Genomic DNA, 19,835 nt, shown 5'->3' on the forward strand with positions numbered 1-19,835 from the left:
GGAGCCCCCACACCAAGCCATGCAGGGGGTGCACACACCCCCTCAAATCAAACTCTTCCCCCTCACACAGCAAAACTGTAGCAGTACAAGGGAGACCTCCCCAGAGGGACATGGGGGTGGATTTGCCCCTTTAGTATAACTCTAGTATCTGAAACCAGTAGCTCAACAAAAACAATTTTACACACTGTCTCAATGGCCATTACAGAGACCCCGACTCTTTCTTCTCCTCAAGCACTCAGGGACTGAGCGGGGGAAAAACCACAACCTCAGACAGTTCCAGTCTTGTCAACTTTTGCATCTCACATTTGGTGCTTTTCTTAAAACCTCATGGCTGTGGAGAAACGCTTGACCCAGATGCTCAGAAAGACACACAGGAAAATCAAAAGCACCCAAAATGTAAGATTATTCAAAAAAGAAACCTTATGATTTTGAAGCCAATCTCATGATTTTTTGACACTTTAAGTTAAGCAGTTCATTATTGCCAACTGCATCATCCTGTGCCACAAAGCAGGTTTCTCCTTCTCTCATCCCCAAAGCCGGCCACAGGCTTGGGACTTAAGTTCCCATTAGATAGCTCCAACTGCAGCTACAAGTCAGGCCCCTTGTGGAGATGTCAGAAAGGCCCTTACTGCAGGAAAGGAAACCTGGGGGGTCATCATTTGGAGCCAACAGCCTCCATTTTTTTTGTACTACAGCACTGGCTCTGTCCCTTAAGCTCTGATGGTTTGACTGGTAGCTGCAGGGGCTAGTCCCCTGGGTATTTTTGTATTTATAATGAAGTTGCAAGCTGCTGCTTTTCACCATCATCCTGAATTCTGTTTTATTGAACATCAGGCCTTGGTATCTGCAAAGATAACATTATAAATAAATGGGAAAAGTGCCCGGAAGCCATTGAAAAGTATTACAGGTTTTAGCAAGAAAATGCTCATGTTATAAAGAATTTCACTGTCTGTTTTGTTCAGCCTAGAGTAAAACATGCCCCTTGTCATGAATATGTTGTGATACATGCTAATGAATCCTGATTATCTACAGGTGACACCCCAAAGCCTTCAGATAATGAGGGCAGCCAGCCCAGCATTGGCCTGTGACCTGCTGCCTGGGAGCATGGTGGTGGTGGTCAGTTCAAGAACTAAAGGAAAGGAGTCCTGTGAAAGGGAGACCAAGGGTCAGGGAGGGGAGAGGTTTAGCTAAACAGTCTTATTTATATCCACTAATCTTTGCGAAAGCCTTGAGGTTAAAGCAATTCTGCTCAATTGCTCTCTTCTCTGTCCCCCAATCTCCTCCATGCCAGATATCTGCAGAAACGCACACCAGGCTTTCCTGAGACCCATTCATTATATGAAACATTCTTTGTCTTTAGCTGAGGACACCACCAGGCTTTGGATAAGTGAGTTTGGGAGCATTGAAGGCAGCCCTGTATTTGAAATAAAGTGTTCATTAATTTGGTTACCCCGCCATTCATAGTGGCCCAAATTTTGCTCCAAGAAATATCATCATGTTAGACCCAGGATAGCCCCGTATTGTGTGTGCTCACGTATATGTGGCAGGTAGCCAGAGCTAATTAGAGTGAGGTCAGTAATTGTATAATGGAGATAGACTGATGAAAAGCATTGTAGTGCAATGGGCTTCCTTCCCTCCCCTCCCCCCCTCCATGTGGGTTGCAGGAGGTTTGAAAGAGGCTGAGGGAGGGAAAGCAAACCACATATGTTATTTTTGGTAGAGTGATACTGCCTGACCAGCTCCACAGGCATCAATTATACAGTGCAAGGGATATTAGATACATTATATACAGATCTGTATAATACATATCATGTAAAATGCCTTACACATAGCATCACTGTTTATATTTGATCATTTATTCTGATTAAAAGAGACTAATTTTAAAATGTGTATCAATATCCTATTGTGCAAATTAAAATAGTTAAGTTACAAACCCCCTTCAAGAACAATAGTGGCTTATATTGGGAATGCCAGTAGACAAGTAACCACGAAAGCACTATAAAGGCACAATTCGAATACAAAATAAGAGGTGTTTTGTTGTTTTTTTTAAAGGTAAGTAATACACTTTTGCTTGAGGGATTGAGGTAATTAAAGCACCTCTGGTCATTTTTAAATGTTCATTTTTATTTAGAATGAAAGCTTGACTAAAAGCAGGGTGACAATAGTGACCCATACTGGCAAGTGCATTGCCATACATAGTAGTGGATAGTGACTAGGAGCTGGTTTGCAGGCTGGACAGCTGCCCGTTAAATACCGCAAACCCATTAAGGTGGGGATCCTAGGTCACATCGTTTTTCAAACTCTTCCCATTCTTCTGTAGCTTTAAATTACAAGACAGTTCAAAGTAACAAGAGGGTATTTTTCACCCCCCATCACTTTCAACTTTTCATTTCCTTGTTATAGGTGACTTTTGCCATGTAAAAACATCCTTCAAAGGAAATGTGTTTGAACTCCTGATTTTAAATTCCATGCTGTATTGCATAAGATTAATGTCTAACTGTTTTCTATGGAGAACAAACACAAAGGTTTGTCTGCATGGAGGGTGGGGAAGGGACACTTCCTTAATTTAGTGTAATTTATGTGTCTCTTGCTGCCATAAAGGAAATGGATCTCTCCCTATGCACCTAAGTAAAGCCGCATTGACTATTAATAGCTAATGAAAGGAAAACACAACTCTAAATTTCTTCTTCGTGTGATTACAATGATCTAAACGGGGAAGTCATTTTAGTACCATCTGAAATGACCAATTGTTTTCTGGAGATAAATCCGCCAGTACTAAATGAATCAACTGACTGCACCACAAACTTAATTGCATATTAATGCACCAAAAAATGATGTAATTACTATCTTGTTTATTTTATTCCTCTCTTCTAAGCTTCTATTTGTTTTCACGAAAAGAACCTGGTTGTTCTATCTATGTATTGCTCACATAAGGTGCTGTACCTTTTCTTTAGGTGGTGTCTGCTTTCCAGAGAAGGACATGGATGAGAGGGAACTGGCTGATAGTCAATCTCACAAATGCCAGCAGTTTGGGGAAGAATTTGTAGGCTGTGACAGAACAGTATCTGATTCTAAAAGGATTTGCCACACTTGACAATTTGAGGGATGTTTGTGGAATTCCCAGGGGAAAAAATGAATAGCCCAAAGCATATGTTCAGGATTTTAACTGTTCTTCCTAGCCTCTTGCTGGATAGATCACTGTAGGGACCATATAAACTTTTTGGGACAGGAACTATGTTTTTGTTCAGTGTGTGTACAGTGCCTAACACCATAGGATCCTGGCCCATGACTAGAATCCCCAGATGCATCCACAAGAGAAACAATAAATAATAGACACTTACTGATACATATTTTTCTGTAAAAGAACAAAGAAAAATCCTTTACATTAAAAATCAATGTTAATATGTATGTTAACACACATCCCCAAAAACTTACACACACACACACACACACACACACACACACACACACACACACACAGACTTAAATTTTAAAATTAGAGAGCACTGGCTCTGCTACGCAAAATATATGCAGGGTTATTCCCAGAGAAAGAGTCATCTTTCTTTGATGTGTTCAAGACTTCACATTGTATATGCCTCACCTTGGAGAACGTGATGTACTATGCCATACATCATTGTCTAATTTATTGACTCATAACTATGTGGCACACACTGTAGATCTCTGCCCAGGGTCAGGCTTCTGTGCCAATCTTTAATCTTACACTTTCCAAGCCAGTGGCTCTGCTTGTGTGCCAGTGCTGGCATGGTTTGCACAGTGAGTTATATTCACGCAACTCACCTAAAAATCCCAACACTGATTTTCCTAATAACCGAGTTTATCCTCAGTATTGGGCAACTCAAGAGAAAATCAAGCGCACTCACTGAGAGCAAGACCTTTGTGAAACTGCCAATCAGTGGTAGAGAAGGTTCAAAGCTGGACCACTCTACCCAAATCCCTCCAGACTGTTGGATGCAAATGAATGCCCCTCCTGGCTTTGATTTTGCCAAACAAAAAAATCTGTCTGGAGAAATTTTCCCAAGCCAGAAGTACTCTTGGTTTAGTCCAGTGCTATACATCCCTGTGGGGCAGGAAGTATTTTAGTCACCATTTTACAGATGCAGAAACTGAGGTACGGGAAGATGATGTGACTTGCCTAAATTAACTTTATGCACAAAAATACTTCTCCATAGGGATGGGGTGGGGGGGCAAATCTGCTTCCTGATTCTGCGCCAGGTCCTTTCACATTCTGGCTGGCTGTAGCACCTGCAACAACCCAACTCATCAGCTTGGTGTATTTTGGCTGCTTCCAGTACTAGAGCTTCTGGGCAAAGAGGCCCTGAGCCACAATCCTTATATTAAAGAGGGAGGAGGAGGAAAGGGAAAAATAACTCAGAGATAATTTGTTCTAGATGCACTAGTACAATTTGATCAACTGGTTGGACTAATGCCTGAGGCTTCTGCATAGCTCAGCCATATTAAACCATCTCAAGCAACACTACTTCTACCCACAAACCAGAATAAAGAGCAATGCGATATTAGGAGAGTCACTTGCTACAGCAGGTTTAAAATTACTCCCCAGCTATGATATTTCTCAAAGAGACCGATGCTTACAATGGTATGTCTATTCCTTGGCCAGGCTTGAGCTCTGCTTCTAGGGGAAAGTGCTATTATGCGCAGGTTAAATTGCAATATGTAAAGACAGTGCATTGCACCTGTATATTGGCTTCAAGACCATGTTGCATGTTTAGGGAAGCTGGGAGAATCAAAAGCCACTGCATACATTAAGAGCTGCAGTGCTTATGAATGGAGGAGGTAGTCTTTCAGGATAACCACACTGCCCGGCAATGCATTACTAGCCAAACTCCCCCTGGAGTCCATCAGCACCAGCAGTCGCTAGAAGCAGTCACTGTAAGAATGTGAGGTGCTTTGGCAGGGGCTAAGCTTCCTGTCTCCAGGAAGCTCAAGACCCAAAATCACAAGCTGGTATAGAAGTGAATTGCTGAAGGCTGCCAGACCTTCCCCTCCCTCAGGGCCAGGACTCTCATAAGGCAAAGCCAGGAGAGGCCAAAGGTGGTTTAACATTATATGTGCGCCATGCAGATTTGGGGCTGCTTGGAGGCTAGCATGACCTTCCCCCTACTTCCCAGTATAAATTAGAGCAGCCCCAGCAGGTACTTTAACTTACAGCAGCTTTCCCATCGTGCTAGTTGTGGTGCTGCCGCCCAGAATAGCAAGAGTGCAGAAAAGCCCTTCCCACACCCAGCCATTCCTTACATCAGAAGTGGTGAAGGGATATCTGCATCGCCCCAGCTCTAGAGAAATTCTTCAGGTCTGTTCCACACCAATTTTGGCCCTGCTAAGACACCGTAAGAGGACCACAGCAGGGTTCTCATTATTCACTGCCAACATAACATTGCACTTTGCCGTTATACCAGCATCGAGTTTTTTACGAGAGCATTCCAGCATGATTTTTTTTAACATTAAATTACATCTCACAACATCACCGTGAGGATTATACCTACTTTATCAATGGGTATTCAGAGGCACAAAAGGTGGACAGGGACTTATCCAAGGCTACATATGGAGTTAATGGCACGGCCACCGGAAAAACCCAGGAGTCCTGTCTTAATTTCCCCTGCTCTAACTACTGGAAAATTTTTCTTTTGTTTCACACACAGACTTGTCACTTAGTTTAATCACACCAAGAGATAAAAAGACTATTTAAAAATCACATATGCCTGTTTCCTCAGTGTACATGTTATTGAGTGAACAAGAATTCTCTTGTACAGCTGCATTTAAATGGAAGCACACTACATAAATATCAATACTTGCTATGATTAATATTGCTATTTATATTAGCAGTGAATTGGGTTCACACAAAAATAATTAGCACAGCATGCCTAGATATTAGTTACTCCTAATTATGTCACAGTTCATTTCAATGAAAGCACTATGTCACACCACATAAATAACAACCAATAATGAATAGCCAGAAATTTGTTACCTTAAAATATTTCCCTGTGTAATATCCTGCGTTATAGTGGATAACTGTTTCAGGTGAATTCATGGGTGGAGTTACAAACAAACACATCAATTAAAAGAATACTGCTCTTGGGATTGAGTATTTTTAAAAATCTCATTCAAATTCTGAAAGTGTAGGTTAGTTGATTGGGTTTTAAGTATGAAGAATGGAGCTGGTTGAATAACAGATTTTTCTCTTTGCTGGCATTTCCAAACATATAAACATATATAGATCAATGGTTTGGGTCAAATCAAATTAAGAGACAACTAAAACCTCTGTTTCCTCCCGCCTAGGACGCTTCGTCAATGGCACCTAAGTCTTGAAATCAGGGCCGGCTCCAGGCACCAGCCGACCAAGCACGTGCTTGGGGCGGCACCTTGTAAGGGGCGGCCAATCTTGGGGTGATGGGGCAGCACTCAGGTTTATGTTTGTTTGTTTGTTTTGTCTCAGCGGGGCGGTGCTCGGGGGTATTTTTGTTGTTGGTTTTGGGTCAGTGGGGCGGCGTTGGGGTTTTGTTTGTTTGTTTTGTTTTTGGTTCGGCGGGGTGGGGCACCGCTGGGGGGGGGCAGTTGTTATGGTGGGGCGGTTTTTGTTTTTTTTTTTTGCTTGAGGCGGCAAAAAGGTTAGAGCTGGCCCTGCTTGAAATACTGTTTTCTGACTGAAACTATTCTGCAAATTTATGTCAAATGTGCAAATAGTTTTGGGTCAACCGACTGCATTTTTTAGTGCATAATGTATTTTCAGAACTCTGTCGACTGTGAGTTAGTGGCTAGAACACCGGGCTGTCTGTCAGGACTCCTAGCTTCTATTTCCAGTTCTACCACTGACCTAGTGCGTGATATTATTTACTTCTTTGTTATTCATTCAAGTTTGTTCTATTAGTACACATTGATAGCCCAGGCCAATCCCTGGCTATCCTTGATAGATTCTTGTGGCACACTCAGACTCAGGCAATTACCCCCCACCCACACCACCCTGGCAGCAGCATAAACATAACAAAAATGCCATAAATCCAGCCAACAAAATCATCCCAAATTCCCCTCCTAGCGCTCCCCGGCCTTGTTCTTCTCCCAACTCCTTTGAGCAAGTCATTTAATCACTCTGTTCTCCATCTGTAAAGCAGAGGATACTGCCAGGATTTACGTGCTCACAGGAGTATCATGAGACTTCATGTACGAAGGATTTGGAAGTGCACTGAGATACTTGGATGACATAAGCGTTATGGGCTCCCTTCTGCAAGCTGCTCAGCATTCTCTGCCGGGTCCAGCAAAGCACTGAGCATGCAGGAATACTTGAAATTCCCTTTCTCCTCTGACTGGTATGTGTAAAACAGCAAACCTACCTGGAATGGTTTTACAATAAGAGGTCGAGTTAGAGACAAGTGTCTAATACTTGTTCTGACTCGAGGACATAAGGGGATGTTTTTACTTTGCTCTCAACCACAGCCTTTTCTGTGCTGGCCCCTGATGGCACCTGTAACACTTTAGCTGATGAAAACAGCCTTATGACAAACTTGGAGCTGAGCGACCCATCCTCAAAAATATCTGAAGGATAAGAATTCACAGATTGGGTCACAAAAGCAAATATAAACTTCCCCTTCTGATCACTAATTATTAAAGACAAAGTTGGAAGTTAATTAATACCTCCTGCCAACATCTGTCAAATGTACATACAGCTAACAAATGCTACAAAACCCCCACAGTATATTCTAGATCCATAAATCAATCCAGGCAGGATTAACATATTTTGCATCTTTATGGTGTGCTACTGCCCCCCTGTGTAATAAACACTTTTAACAGCGATCCTAAAATTGGAAAATGCTAGGCTGTTTCTCTTTAATGCAGAGCCATTTGGGTATTGTAGCACAGAATGTCCCCACACCTCTACGCCTAAGAGCAACATGAAAAATCAGATGACTTTTAATATTTCAATGCAGGAGGACTTATTTTTTCACCCACCCAAGACAGTATTGCCCCTTCCTATTTCCTCCATAACCGCAACAGGCTCACCTCTAGCTCTCAGACAGACATGTACAATATTTTGTGGTATAGCCCAGAAAGCAACAGATCAGAGGACTCTTGGGGGACAGATTTTTCAGAATAGTTCAACTCTTATTTAGGACCACAATTACCAGGTTCTGAAAGTGCTCATTATGTTGAGTGCTGAAACTTTAAAAAAAAAAAAAAAAAATCTGTCCACAAGTATCACTTTAGGTGACTAAATGGGGACTGATCCCTTCAGAAAATCTGGCCTCCAATTGTGCGTTCTGAGCCCCTGAAAATCTGGTGCTGGGTGAGTACAGACTCACAAGAAGAAGTGGTACATAAAGCTTTATTAGCCTGATTTCCAAGGGTGATGAGCCCACTGCCCACTGATGTAGTTTAGCACTCCTTCGCCCCAACTCCACCAAGTTCCAGCTTATGCCAGCGTTCACGGTGTAGCCCCATTTATTAATCGGGGATTCAACAGGGGACCTTCAGAGCTAAAGGCATGAGCTGTTTCAGCTGGAGCCAAATGGGGGTGTAATTTTCATATTCTCTGCTACAGAGGAGGACCTGTAATAGACACTCGCCACATATTGACGCAGCTTGGGGCAGTTGGAAATGCTGTAAGAGCAACATCTAGAGGAAATAGAGTTCAAATCCTATCAACTTTTCTGGGTTTTTTTTTTATTTTCCTCCCAAAATGTACCACAACCAGACAGATCCCATCAAATGTGAACAAACTTCTCCATCTGACCATTGACTAACCAGCACATCACAGAATAAACCCTATTCAATTCACGACAGAAGCAGTAGGGTCTATGGATAACTAGTCTCTTTATTGTTGCATATTGACACATCTTGTGCATCTTTGCAACTAGTATCCAGTTTCTCCGAGTCACAGCTACATTAAGCTGATAAACAGGTAAGTGGAGACTATTCTACTTCAAATAAGGCTCAAATTAGGCTTGTTTGTTTGTTTGTTTGTTTGACCTTAAGTCACTGCACTCTCATTGCAATTAAGTTCCCTGATAAGATTACTCCAGCCAAGGAGCATAGCATGAAAGTTACTCTATTAGTAGATCAAATTTCAGCTGAATTTGTTCAGGCATACTGAATTCTGTCCTCTTGTTGAGTGATTGGGAAGCAGAACTCCCAGTATATCAGACATGGCTTGACCAATGTGGTGAAATTAGGGCTGTCAGATTTGGAATGGAGAGGGACACTTTGTTGTGTAATGTTGAGAGGTTTATCTAGCATGGGTTGGGGGCCATTTAGGAAGAAACTGAGTAATTCCATTAGGTTAATGAGATTAGGAATTAAAACCGGAGGAGAAATTCCAGTTAAGAAAAGGAAACAGTTAGGCTGATCCTTAGCAATCTTCCTGACAATGAGATCTTTTATTTTATGGAAGTATCTCCCAAAGGAGATTCTGTCACTATTCCTCCCCTCACACCCTTGTCTGTTTATAGTGTAAACTGGTTAAGGGAAGGACTGTCTCTTATTATGTGTTTGTACCATGCCTAGCACAATGGGCCCCTAATCTTGAGTTGCCACAATTATGCCAATTAAAATACCACCACCACCACTAAAGGAAGCAGAGATGCCCTATTGCCTGGCTAGGGTGAACAGACAGCAAGAGTGAAAAATTGGGACGGGGTGGGGGGGGTGGGGGAAGGTTATAGGAGCCTACATAAGAAAAAGACCCCAAAATCGGGACTGTCCCTATAAAATCAGGACATCTGGTCATCCTATGCCTGGCTCATTTAAAGCTATGCCAGAGAAATACTCGAACAAAAATTGTTTTATAAAGTCTCAAAACTTGCATTTGGATTGGCTAATATTTTCAGTAACTACATTTGGGAACCGAGGTCTACTTGGCAGGCACCTCCGCATTCTAGTATCGCATTCACTTGGAATTATTTGATGAAAATGCTTAACTTTTTTCCAATACAGAAGCCCAAATCCTGGTCCCACTGAAGTCAATAGCTAAAGTAGTGCCTGTGGTCCTCAACCTTTTCCATACTGTGACTCCACCTTACAACAGAAAAATGCATTGGGACCCCCTTTCCCACCTAACCATAAATATTGGAGGGTAGTTGCAACCTCTGGGCCTATTCATACCCCCAAGCTATGGACTATGGACTGGCAGCTTTCCAAGGAGTTCAGATATCAGCCTAGCTGGGGTGAGAAGCTAGCAATAACGTTTTGTCCAGCAGCCCTCAATACAACTCTGCAGACAGCCCCAAAATTAATTATACTGGTAAGTCACAGTGCCACCGATTGCAACAGTATTCACAGTTGGTTGTTTTACTAATGGCCCTCCTAGCCAATAGGAATATAGCAACTGTATGGTAATCCAATTTAGCTCACATCCTCTGAACAAATTAACCCTGGGGTTCTGCATTAAACTCACCATGCAAAGCATGTATCTACCAAGTGTCAAAAGATACCAGGGCACTCCAATACCTGGCAAACAGAAAGAGCTATGTAACATCATCCATCACATTGTAAAGCTCACCATTTCCATCCTCCAGAAAGGTTTATGACAGGACATACAATTGATGCATCCGAAGAAGTGGGCTGTAGCCCACGAAAGCTTATGCTCTAATAAATTTGTTAGTCTCTAAGGTGCCACAAGTACTCCTGTTCTTTTTGCGGATACAGACTAACACGGCTGCTACTCTGAAACCAATTGATGTACAGTTACCCACAGAAATTTATTATTAAAACAGAGATTTAAAAATATGCACGCAAAGGTTAAAAAAAAATATTCTACATTAACAAAACCGATTTTTAAGTATGAAACAGTCATTTGCCAGGTTTTCAAAGCCATCTGTTTTCAAAGCCTACCTTCCTTGTTGTTTACCACAGGCTGTCTATCTGTTTTAACAACCTCCAGTGGGATTTCACACACCTCATTATGCAAAAGCACTACTTATGCATTCACTCCAGCACTTGTCTAACTAATCTGCACTCATAACACCTTCCCCGGAAGATGCAGCATCCCTCTTCAGAGGCTGCAGATCAAAAACAATAGTAGATGGTGTCATAGCAAGAGAAAACATAGCCTCCTGTGTATTACTGTTATGGTACAGCCCTGATCGGAGACTGCTTGGAGCTTATAAACGAAAACAACAAACACAACTATCCTATCGCAAGAGGTTTTGCATTATGTCTAAGATTAAAAGCTAGCGTATTTTTTGCGGATACAGACTAACACGGCTGTTACTCTGAAACCCGTATTTTTTTTAAGTTTAGACAGACTATTCTTCATGGACTTCTAGGGCTTAATTCTGGCAAGGTGCTGAGCGCTCCCAGCTTGCGCTGATTAAAGGCACTCAGTATGTCATTTAAACAACGCATCATTCGCAAGTTTTCCATCTGTACCAAGCGGCTCTGACCTCTGACAGAGCATTAAACTGCTGTTTTCAGCCTCCTTTCGCCTCCCACTGCTCCCTCCCTCCAGATATGTTCACATAATTGGCGGATCATTGACAACAACAGACCTTCAGGACTGCTATGGTCTGTCATGTCAAGGCCTGCTTGGGGACCCTTTAAACACACATCCTTGACATAATCCATCATGTTAAGAGCTTGCTGGGGAGGCTTTAATTCATGGATTATTAACACGAGAGACTATAATATCTGGAGCCGTTATGGTCTATCACACCAGGTTAGCTGCCGTGCATCCTCAGTAGCTATGTAGAATTAAAAAAAAAAAAATTACCCCCATTGACATATTTGATCAGGTGTATTTAGAGGTTTCCAGGTTAAACGTCTCGGAATTCTTTTTAATTATTCCCCCTTCACTGCCCCCCACCCCAAACAATCCACATTGTCTGGAAAATATTGAAGACCTCTTGGCGTTTCTGTTTGTTTTTAGTTCTAGATTTACAACAAAAACAGTTGCCGCCCAACTGATTTTAAACTACATTTAGTTTAGAAAGGGTAGGGAAAAAAAAACTTTCTCCTGGACTAAGCACTTGCAATCCGAATTAGCCATAAAAATTCAATCTTTCCTGACACTGAGTTATAAACTGCTGGGGGGAAAATACCTTATCTGTAGATAGCACTTTTAATCTGCAGAGCTCCTTTGTAAAGTACTCTGAGATAAGCGTCATCCCCATTCTACACATTGGGAACTGAGACAAAAAGTAACTTTTCACGTTCATCTGGCAGATCCAAGACTAGAACCCTCGTCTTCTGAGCATCACTCCATCTCGCAACCCTCTGGGCCTCTCACTAATGGTTAACAAATCATTTCTTTCTTTCCTGATTTAGAAGGGGATTAACACATTCAAAGTTGAATTAGGATTAGAGCCGGCTGACATTTTTCAAACAATTTTTTTTCCCAGTGACAAATGCAGATTCAGCAACATTGAAATGTTTTGTAATTGCGTGTTGGTTTTGCTGAATTACTTGAGTTAAAAAAAAAAAAACATTAAAAACATTTTAAAAGGCCCAGTGTGTAAAATATTCTGCCATTATAAATGTCCATTCATCCTCTTGGTACGTTCCTTTTAAGCATTTTTAACCCTTCTTCCTCCACCCACTCCCATTCACCCACCTTATTTTCCCGCCCCCCCCCCTTTTTTTTTTATAGACCCCTCCCCAGTCCCTGTCTCTGATGGCTAACAAGCATGGCAATGCATGTAATATAACAAGGGAGTTTCACAGCTCCTGGTAAGAGCAATTTCATGGACAAGTTTAATTTGTCCTTGTTGTTTCCATTTATAGTCCCCTTTGAATAATCATATAACATGACTTGTTTCATCAAGTCCTCAAAGTCCCAGAGCAGCTGGCTTCAGCACAGGCAGCTTGTGGTGCAGTATTGATAGCAGCTCTTTCAGTCTTGGCTAAGATAACGCTTTGAGTGGTCATGCAATTTTGTACTGAATTGTCTCGTCTCAAGAGCAAATGGTGATAAAGTTAATATCTCAAGAGACACGAACACAGCGTCAGCATTTGCATCTCTCCCTGCCTCGGTTTCCCATATGTAAAATGGAGATAATATTACCCACATTTGTAACGCACTTTGGTCTTCGATAACAACCTTTACTAAAAGACCTCACATATTATAGTTAATTCTAGATCCTGTGTATACAATACAGATATTCTAGAGAAATATTAAGTAAATACACTGCATTATATGTCTTCATTATGGTATAATTTTTTTCCATTCTCCCTCGGTATTTATCTTTCCAATCCTTTCTTCCTTCACTCAGTTTCTCCAAAGGCTCCTGAATACTTGTGTCCACAATACAGATGCAATTGGATAAATAAGCAAATCCCTCGCAAATTTTCAATGTGTAACCACACAGAGATGCGAGTGATCCTATGAGCAATGTCAATCTATTAGGAGGCCCCATCTCACATATGTGGGGGTACTGTGTTAAAAAACATATTTAACCACTGTTTAGATATGCAGAGCTCACTCCAAAGGGTACTGGAGCCCTGTGCTCATAGACTTTAAAGCCAGACCATCTAGTCTGATTGCAGGCCACAAGACCACACCCACCCACTCCTGTAGTAGGCCCATAACGTCTGGCTGAGATAATGAAGTCCTCAAATCTTGTTTTAAAGATTTCAGCTAAAACTGGACCAGGCTGGCTTTAGCAGGTGTAAACACCACTTTCACCAGAACAATTTCAGCCAGCAGAATGACAGTCTGAACAGCACTAAAACGATTCAGACAAATGGTCCTTCCTACTGTTGCCCTGCTGTGCACCACTGGCCTTTCAGAATCTCCCAGAATCTGCTGTTTTTGGGACCTGTGCCCCGAACTATGGGATAGCCAGCCAGCAGGGACACTGCAACTGAAACAGTTTAGAACAGCACTAACATGGACGTGGGGCAAAACTGAGTCACAGAGAGATGCACCGAAATGTTTGTGCTTCAGCTGGCATGGTCCCATCACTTCATTTAGGAACAGTTCAATTCTCTAGGGTAGATCTGGCCTAGGAGGCCAGAGTTGAAAATCTGGATACTTCTCACATTGTCAGACACAATACAAGACTCTGCCCTCCCTATCATGCTGTTTTCCCGGAATGGCTACCTGGTTGTGTTTCTATCACTTAACTTTTTTACAACAATAGGTGGTTGACCTATCACTCAGGCCCCAACCTAGAGAACCAAAAGACTGCTTTTTGTCCCTATCCTTTCACCTGTCTGGCTTGGGTGTCTCTCCGTTGACCAGCATAGCTCTCAGGGTCATTGGAACGCACAAGTCTTCCCACCATGTCAAGGTGCACTTCCAGGAAAGGGGCGTTGAGAGCCGGAAACTCTGAGTATGCCTACACAGCAATGAGAGGTGTGACTGCAGCATGTGTAGACAGACCCAAGCTAGGGTGTCCAAATGTCCCGATTTTATAGGGACAGTCCTGATTTTTGGGTCTTTTTCTTATATAGGCTCCTATTACCCCCCACCCCCGTCCCGATTTTTCACACTTGCTGTATGGTCACTCTAACCCAAGCCAACTTTGATCCAGCTAGCTTGAGTAACAATACCAGTGAAGGCATCATGGGCTGTACAATCCCACCTGGGACCCTTGGTAGTGGCTACCCTGCATGGCCATGGCTTCACTGCTATTGTTATTGGAGCTAGCTAGATCAAAGCTAGCTCAGGTGTGCCTCCACCTGCGGCATTCATACCTCTAATGGCAGCAATCACATACCCTAGGTCAGCAGTCTTCTCAAATGCCCTTTTCTAGTCCCACCCGTGATTTAGTCTAGAAAACGGTTTTGTTTTGCCCACACACTGGCCATTTAAAACCCAATAAAAGCCAGGCTACCAGGCAAGTTGTTTATTTAAACAGAGTTTTCAAATATGCAGTACTGGGAGCCTAAAATCATTGCTCTTTGAGGAGTTAAAATTGTGTATATTTCAACACTGCTAAGGTTGTAGCAGATAGACAGGAGCTCACATATTCCAATGCTAGAGCTAACGCTTTGTTCTTAAATCACACCATTGTGAGCAGCCAAATGGATTGTTGTTTTAATTTAACTTGCTATAACAATTCCACTTCTGGACTGAGAACAAGTGTAACAAATTTCAGCTCAAAGGAAATAAATGCCTCTTGATTGCATATAAGTATTGGTTCAATAGCCCATAATGCCTCTGGTGTAGATGTGTGTTTAGGATCGGGCAAGTTCTCAGAGGCATATTTATCCATCATTCAGTACCGATTCCTTCAGCTGCTGATGTAACATTAGAAAGGGACATCGCCAAGCAGGCTGCCCTGTATCACATATCCCCACTCCACACGCTCCATGTTTTCATTATCTGTTTAGGGCCAGCTTACTCTGTTAACACTTGCATGTCAGTCAATCAGCAGGAATAAGACTGGCAGAATCTTCCCCTTAGGTTGTAAGCTCTCCAGGGCAGTGAACATTGTTCTCTGACTTGTCTGTAGAGCACCTGCACCCTATTGGAGCTATAGCAATAAGTAGTGCTTCATATGTTTCCATGTTGTATCAACTTCTACATAACAAACATTCATTTCCCATTTTCCCTTTCTTTCTTGCTCTAAAACATTCTTCATTGTGATTCCATCTTAAAATAAAAAAAATAGAGGGTCAGAACTAGATCTCTGAAGATGGATATAAATCTCTCCCCTTAGGTTTCTAATGAAGCTTGAAATTAACATGGCTTTTTATTTCATTGTCATTTCTTAGAGATTTTCAACTCTTTGGGACAAGGACCCGTTTCTTCCTGTTCTACGTGCTGTACAGTAAATAAATAATTAGCTAGGTCTTCGCTGCTTCAAGAGGAAATACACGAGACAAATTACAAGCCATAAGCCATAGCATCTTGGAGACAGCGTGCTGGATTTATTTAATAAGTTTGCACAAATGGAAAGTTATTCCTCCATAGAGTCTAACCCTTTTCAAGCAGGTCAATGATTAATGTTTAATAGAAATTGTAAAATAGTTTAGGCTTAAAGTGGGGAGTGGGGATGCTATGTAAACCCTGAGTGCCAGAGAGTGAGCTGTTTAGGGTTATGTATCCACCCTAGAGTTAAGTCTTACTATGGTTGCTGGGGAGAACCTAGACAAAATATTTTGCCCTGTTTAGCTAATCTTCGGTACCCACATGGTTCCCATTACTGTAATCTATTTGCCCTCAGCACTGCATGGGGAAGTTCTATTATTCCCATTTTAGGAATGGGGAACCAGGGCACAGAGAGGCTAAGTGACTTGCCCAAGGTCACACTGGAAGTCTGTGACAGAGCAGGGAATTGAATCTAGGTGTTTCGAGTACCAAACTAATGCCATTGTATTAGGTACTATATTCTCCTTTTATCTTACGTTTGCATGTGGTTGCATCCTTGACCATCTTGACTAATAGCCATTGAAAGACCTATCTCCAGGAACTTATCTAACTCTTTTTTGAGCCCGGGTATACTTTTAGCCTTCACAACCTCCCCTGGCAATGAGTTCCACGCGTTGATTTAGAAAGATTGGGCAGCTTTTCCCAGCATAGCTGAACTCCTGGGTTCTTTTGTCCAATTTTAATATGCCCCACCTTACCAGTTATTAACTCTCTCAATATAAACCATATAGATTTAATAATCTGACAAATAAAACTTCTCATTTTGTAAATATAGAATCTTCTTCTACTGTAGGGGGTCAAAGACCAACACCAACATTTTCAACCTGGAGTGCCCATCTAACATTTATATTTTTAGAGGTATTGACACCTGATTTTGCCACTGAATGTAAATGAAAGATGCAGCACCTTTGAAAATGAGTCCATTTATTTAGGTTCCTAAATATGGATTTTGGTGCCTACCTTTAGGCAACCAAGTTAGAAAATTTGGCCTAAGTGCTTAGTAAATAGGTACAGTGACATGCTGTAAAAACAGCATATTTCTTACTATGGGCTGGACAAGGTCTCAGTTTCCATATTTCAGAATCTCTATTTGCTTTAAATTTGGTAGTAGCCTGTACATAGAAATCATGCATCCCTGTATAAGCCCTGAATGCTATACCTAGAACTGTCCTAGATATAAAATCAGATGGTGTTATAGCATCCCAACTTGCTTTCATTACTGGGCAGCAAGTAGTTGAAACATTCTCTCTGAAATTCTTCACATCAGGGATGAAATTGAACCAAACCCCCACATCTGGATGTCAGCCTCACTGACTGACAGAAATAAAACCTTGCATAGAATCCTGGTCCCCACTTCAGTCAATGGAAAAACTTCCAAGGACTTACTAAGGTCAGAATTTCACTCCATGCATCCCTTTATTCCCAAATGCTGGTAGCTCAAAATGCAGACGTGAGCCCATATTTTCACAGAGTCCAGAGTATTTGGTTTTTCCTTCAGTCTGGAGATAGGTTCATGCAAAATCTGATATTTTATTATGGTTTATTGGTATTATCATAGCACTTAGAAGCTCTGTTCATGGATCAGGACCCCATTGTGCTAAGTGCTGCACAAACAAAACAAAAAGACAGTTCCTGCTCCAAAGAGTTCCAATCTAAGTAATAGATCTGGGATTTTGGTTCCAGCAGAGACACAAAGCTTCAGTATGTAGCTTGTTTTCTTTTAAAACTGGCCACTACAGCATTGGCCATAGTATAGAGAGTCAAGCTTCAAATGATTTCCTTTCATATCATTCGCCATGACATTTGAGCTCCTAATGCTCACCCTTAAGACGCACTGTCAATCAACAGCCATGTCCATCTCTACTCATTTAATCTTTCACTCCTCCTTCCTAACCATTCCCCACTCTTAAAGTCACACTTTCTTTCATGCCACCCTGAACATTTGGAAAAAAGAGTCCCTTTTCCCATACACCAAATGCCTCTCTCTTCCTTCTTCCAGGCCCACTTCTCTAATTACACTTTCCTATGCTGACTCAATGCCATCTCAGAACCGTACCACTGTCTCATACATCATATTTGTCCACAAAAGACAGAAGAAGAGGTGTGGCATTTTCTAAAGCATGTAAGTCACTTAAGGAACACACAACCCTTTGAATTTCAATAGGTCTTGGACGCTTGAGTCATTTAGATGCTTTTGAAAACCTCACCTGAGGTCTCTGCCTCAAAAGCTTATAATGCAGTTCTAAGAATCATGTGCACTTACCATGACACTATATAAATAAATAGATACTAAATGAAATCAGCAGACAGCAAGAAACACACCACCCCCAAAAGACCAGTCCAAAATCAGGGGAAGCATTCATCAGTTTTTGTAGCCAAGTATGCTGAACAGACTCTAAAAAGTGTGTATTTGTTCATGGAGCAAGGACATCAGTGCTGCTAGGAAATAATTGTGATTTACTGGAGAATTCTGGGTGCACAAGGCAAAATGGTACATCACAAGTTTGATGTGCTCTTTTGAATGCCAACAACCACTCTGATTTTCTAGCTCACAGCTTCTTCAGAGCTCTGCCAGTGTCAGAAATCTGGCAACAAAGCGGGAGCCTGTGATGTGCTCATTTTGAAATCTTGATATCATTGGAACTTGTGAATCAGACAGATGTGTTTGTGGATTAATATTTTTACCCAATTTAGTTCCAGAAATGTGAGGTCTGAAACTGCCAGCTTTCATAACATGCTTTAAGCTGTAGTTTAAAATTTGACTTCACAGGAAAGCTGAAGTGAATTTAATTGACTCCCTCAGACCTGATCTCTCATAACTAGCAGCTACAACATCAATGTTTGGTGAATAAATGTTATTTTTAATTTATTTTAATTTTTAGAAAAACCACATTTCTGTAACCGCAGCAGGGTTGTTTTTTTTTTAAATTGGGTGACTTTTATCCATTGCATTCACGCTACCTCCTTTCATATTCAGTCACCCCGGACTTTCAGCCAGAGTAAACAAGCCCCATTAAATATACAGGGCCACATTTATCTCTAGTGTAATTCCACCAAAGCCAAAAGTATTAACCCAGGAGGGTAAGAATATGGCCCACAGTGCTTGTACACTAGTCCTCTGTGGTCTAGTAGCCATCCGAATGTGAGGTTATTCAAATCCGATTTTGGGTCCCTTGGGTCCCAGTAAAGAATGCTTTGGTCACAGTGAATTGAGCACTTGAGGATGAAGCAGTTTCTGCTGATATTCAGAAACTCAGTCTGACCACCTTAAAGCTTCAACCAAAGACACATTAAATTGTAAAGTGAGCCACATTTGTAGTCGTCTACCATCCAATTGCACTATTTACAAAAGTAATAATTAGCATTTAGATCTTGGTGTTCATATAGACAGACTACATAGCTAAATAAGGGGACAGAACCAAACAAAAGGCCTCTATAGGTCCGGCTGCCAAATGGCATTGTGCCTACTTTGCATTATAGCAGTACACCCCAGAAAGGGGAATAAAAAGAACTCACTAACAACGACAAAATGATACCAAACTGCTAGAGCCAGGATGCATTTGAGGATAGGGTGGGATGGAGAGAGAGGTTGGTAAAGAACTTCTGGTGCCTCCAGCGAAACCTGAAATACATTTCACAATAAAACAATATTTTCTGGATTTCTCTTCCCTTGTTGGTTGTCGTCATTCTTGTTTTGTTTCTTTAAACAACAGATGGAATAAAATGAGAGGGCCAAATCCTCAAGCCAATAGAGCTGTAGTGATTCACACCAGATGAGGATCTTTGGCCCAGTTGCATTGTTTCCTGAGAGTAAATTTAACCCTACTAAATCAAGGGGTAAATCAACCCTCAGTGTCCAGTCCAAGTATCTCAAATGGTCAGGAGTAACATCCCCAGGAGGAAGGGGTGGTTTCCTAATTTCTAATTATCAATGTAAATGGTATACATTTCTTTGCTGAGCTGGTTCACGGTTTCCAATTTTTGTTGCTGTTGTTGT

Source organism: Trachemys scripta, chromosome 18, assembly GCF_013100865.1.
Source record: "Trachemys scripta elegans isolate TJP31775 chromosome 18, CAS_Tse_1.0, whole genome shotgun sequence".
In the NCBI taxonomy this organism is placed as follows: Eukaryota; Metazoa; Chordata; order Testudines; family Emydidae; genus Trachemys; species Trachemys scripta.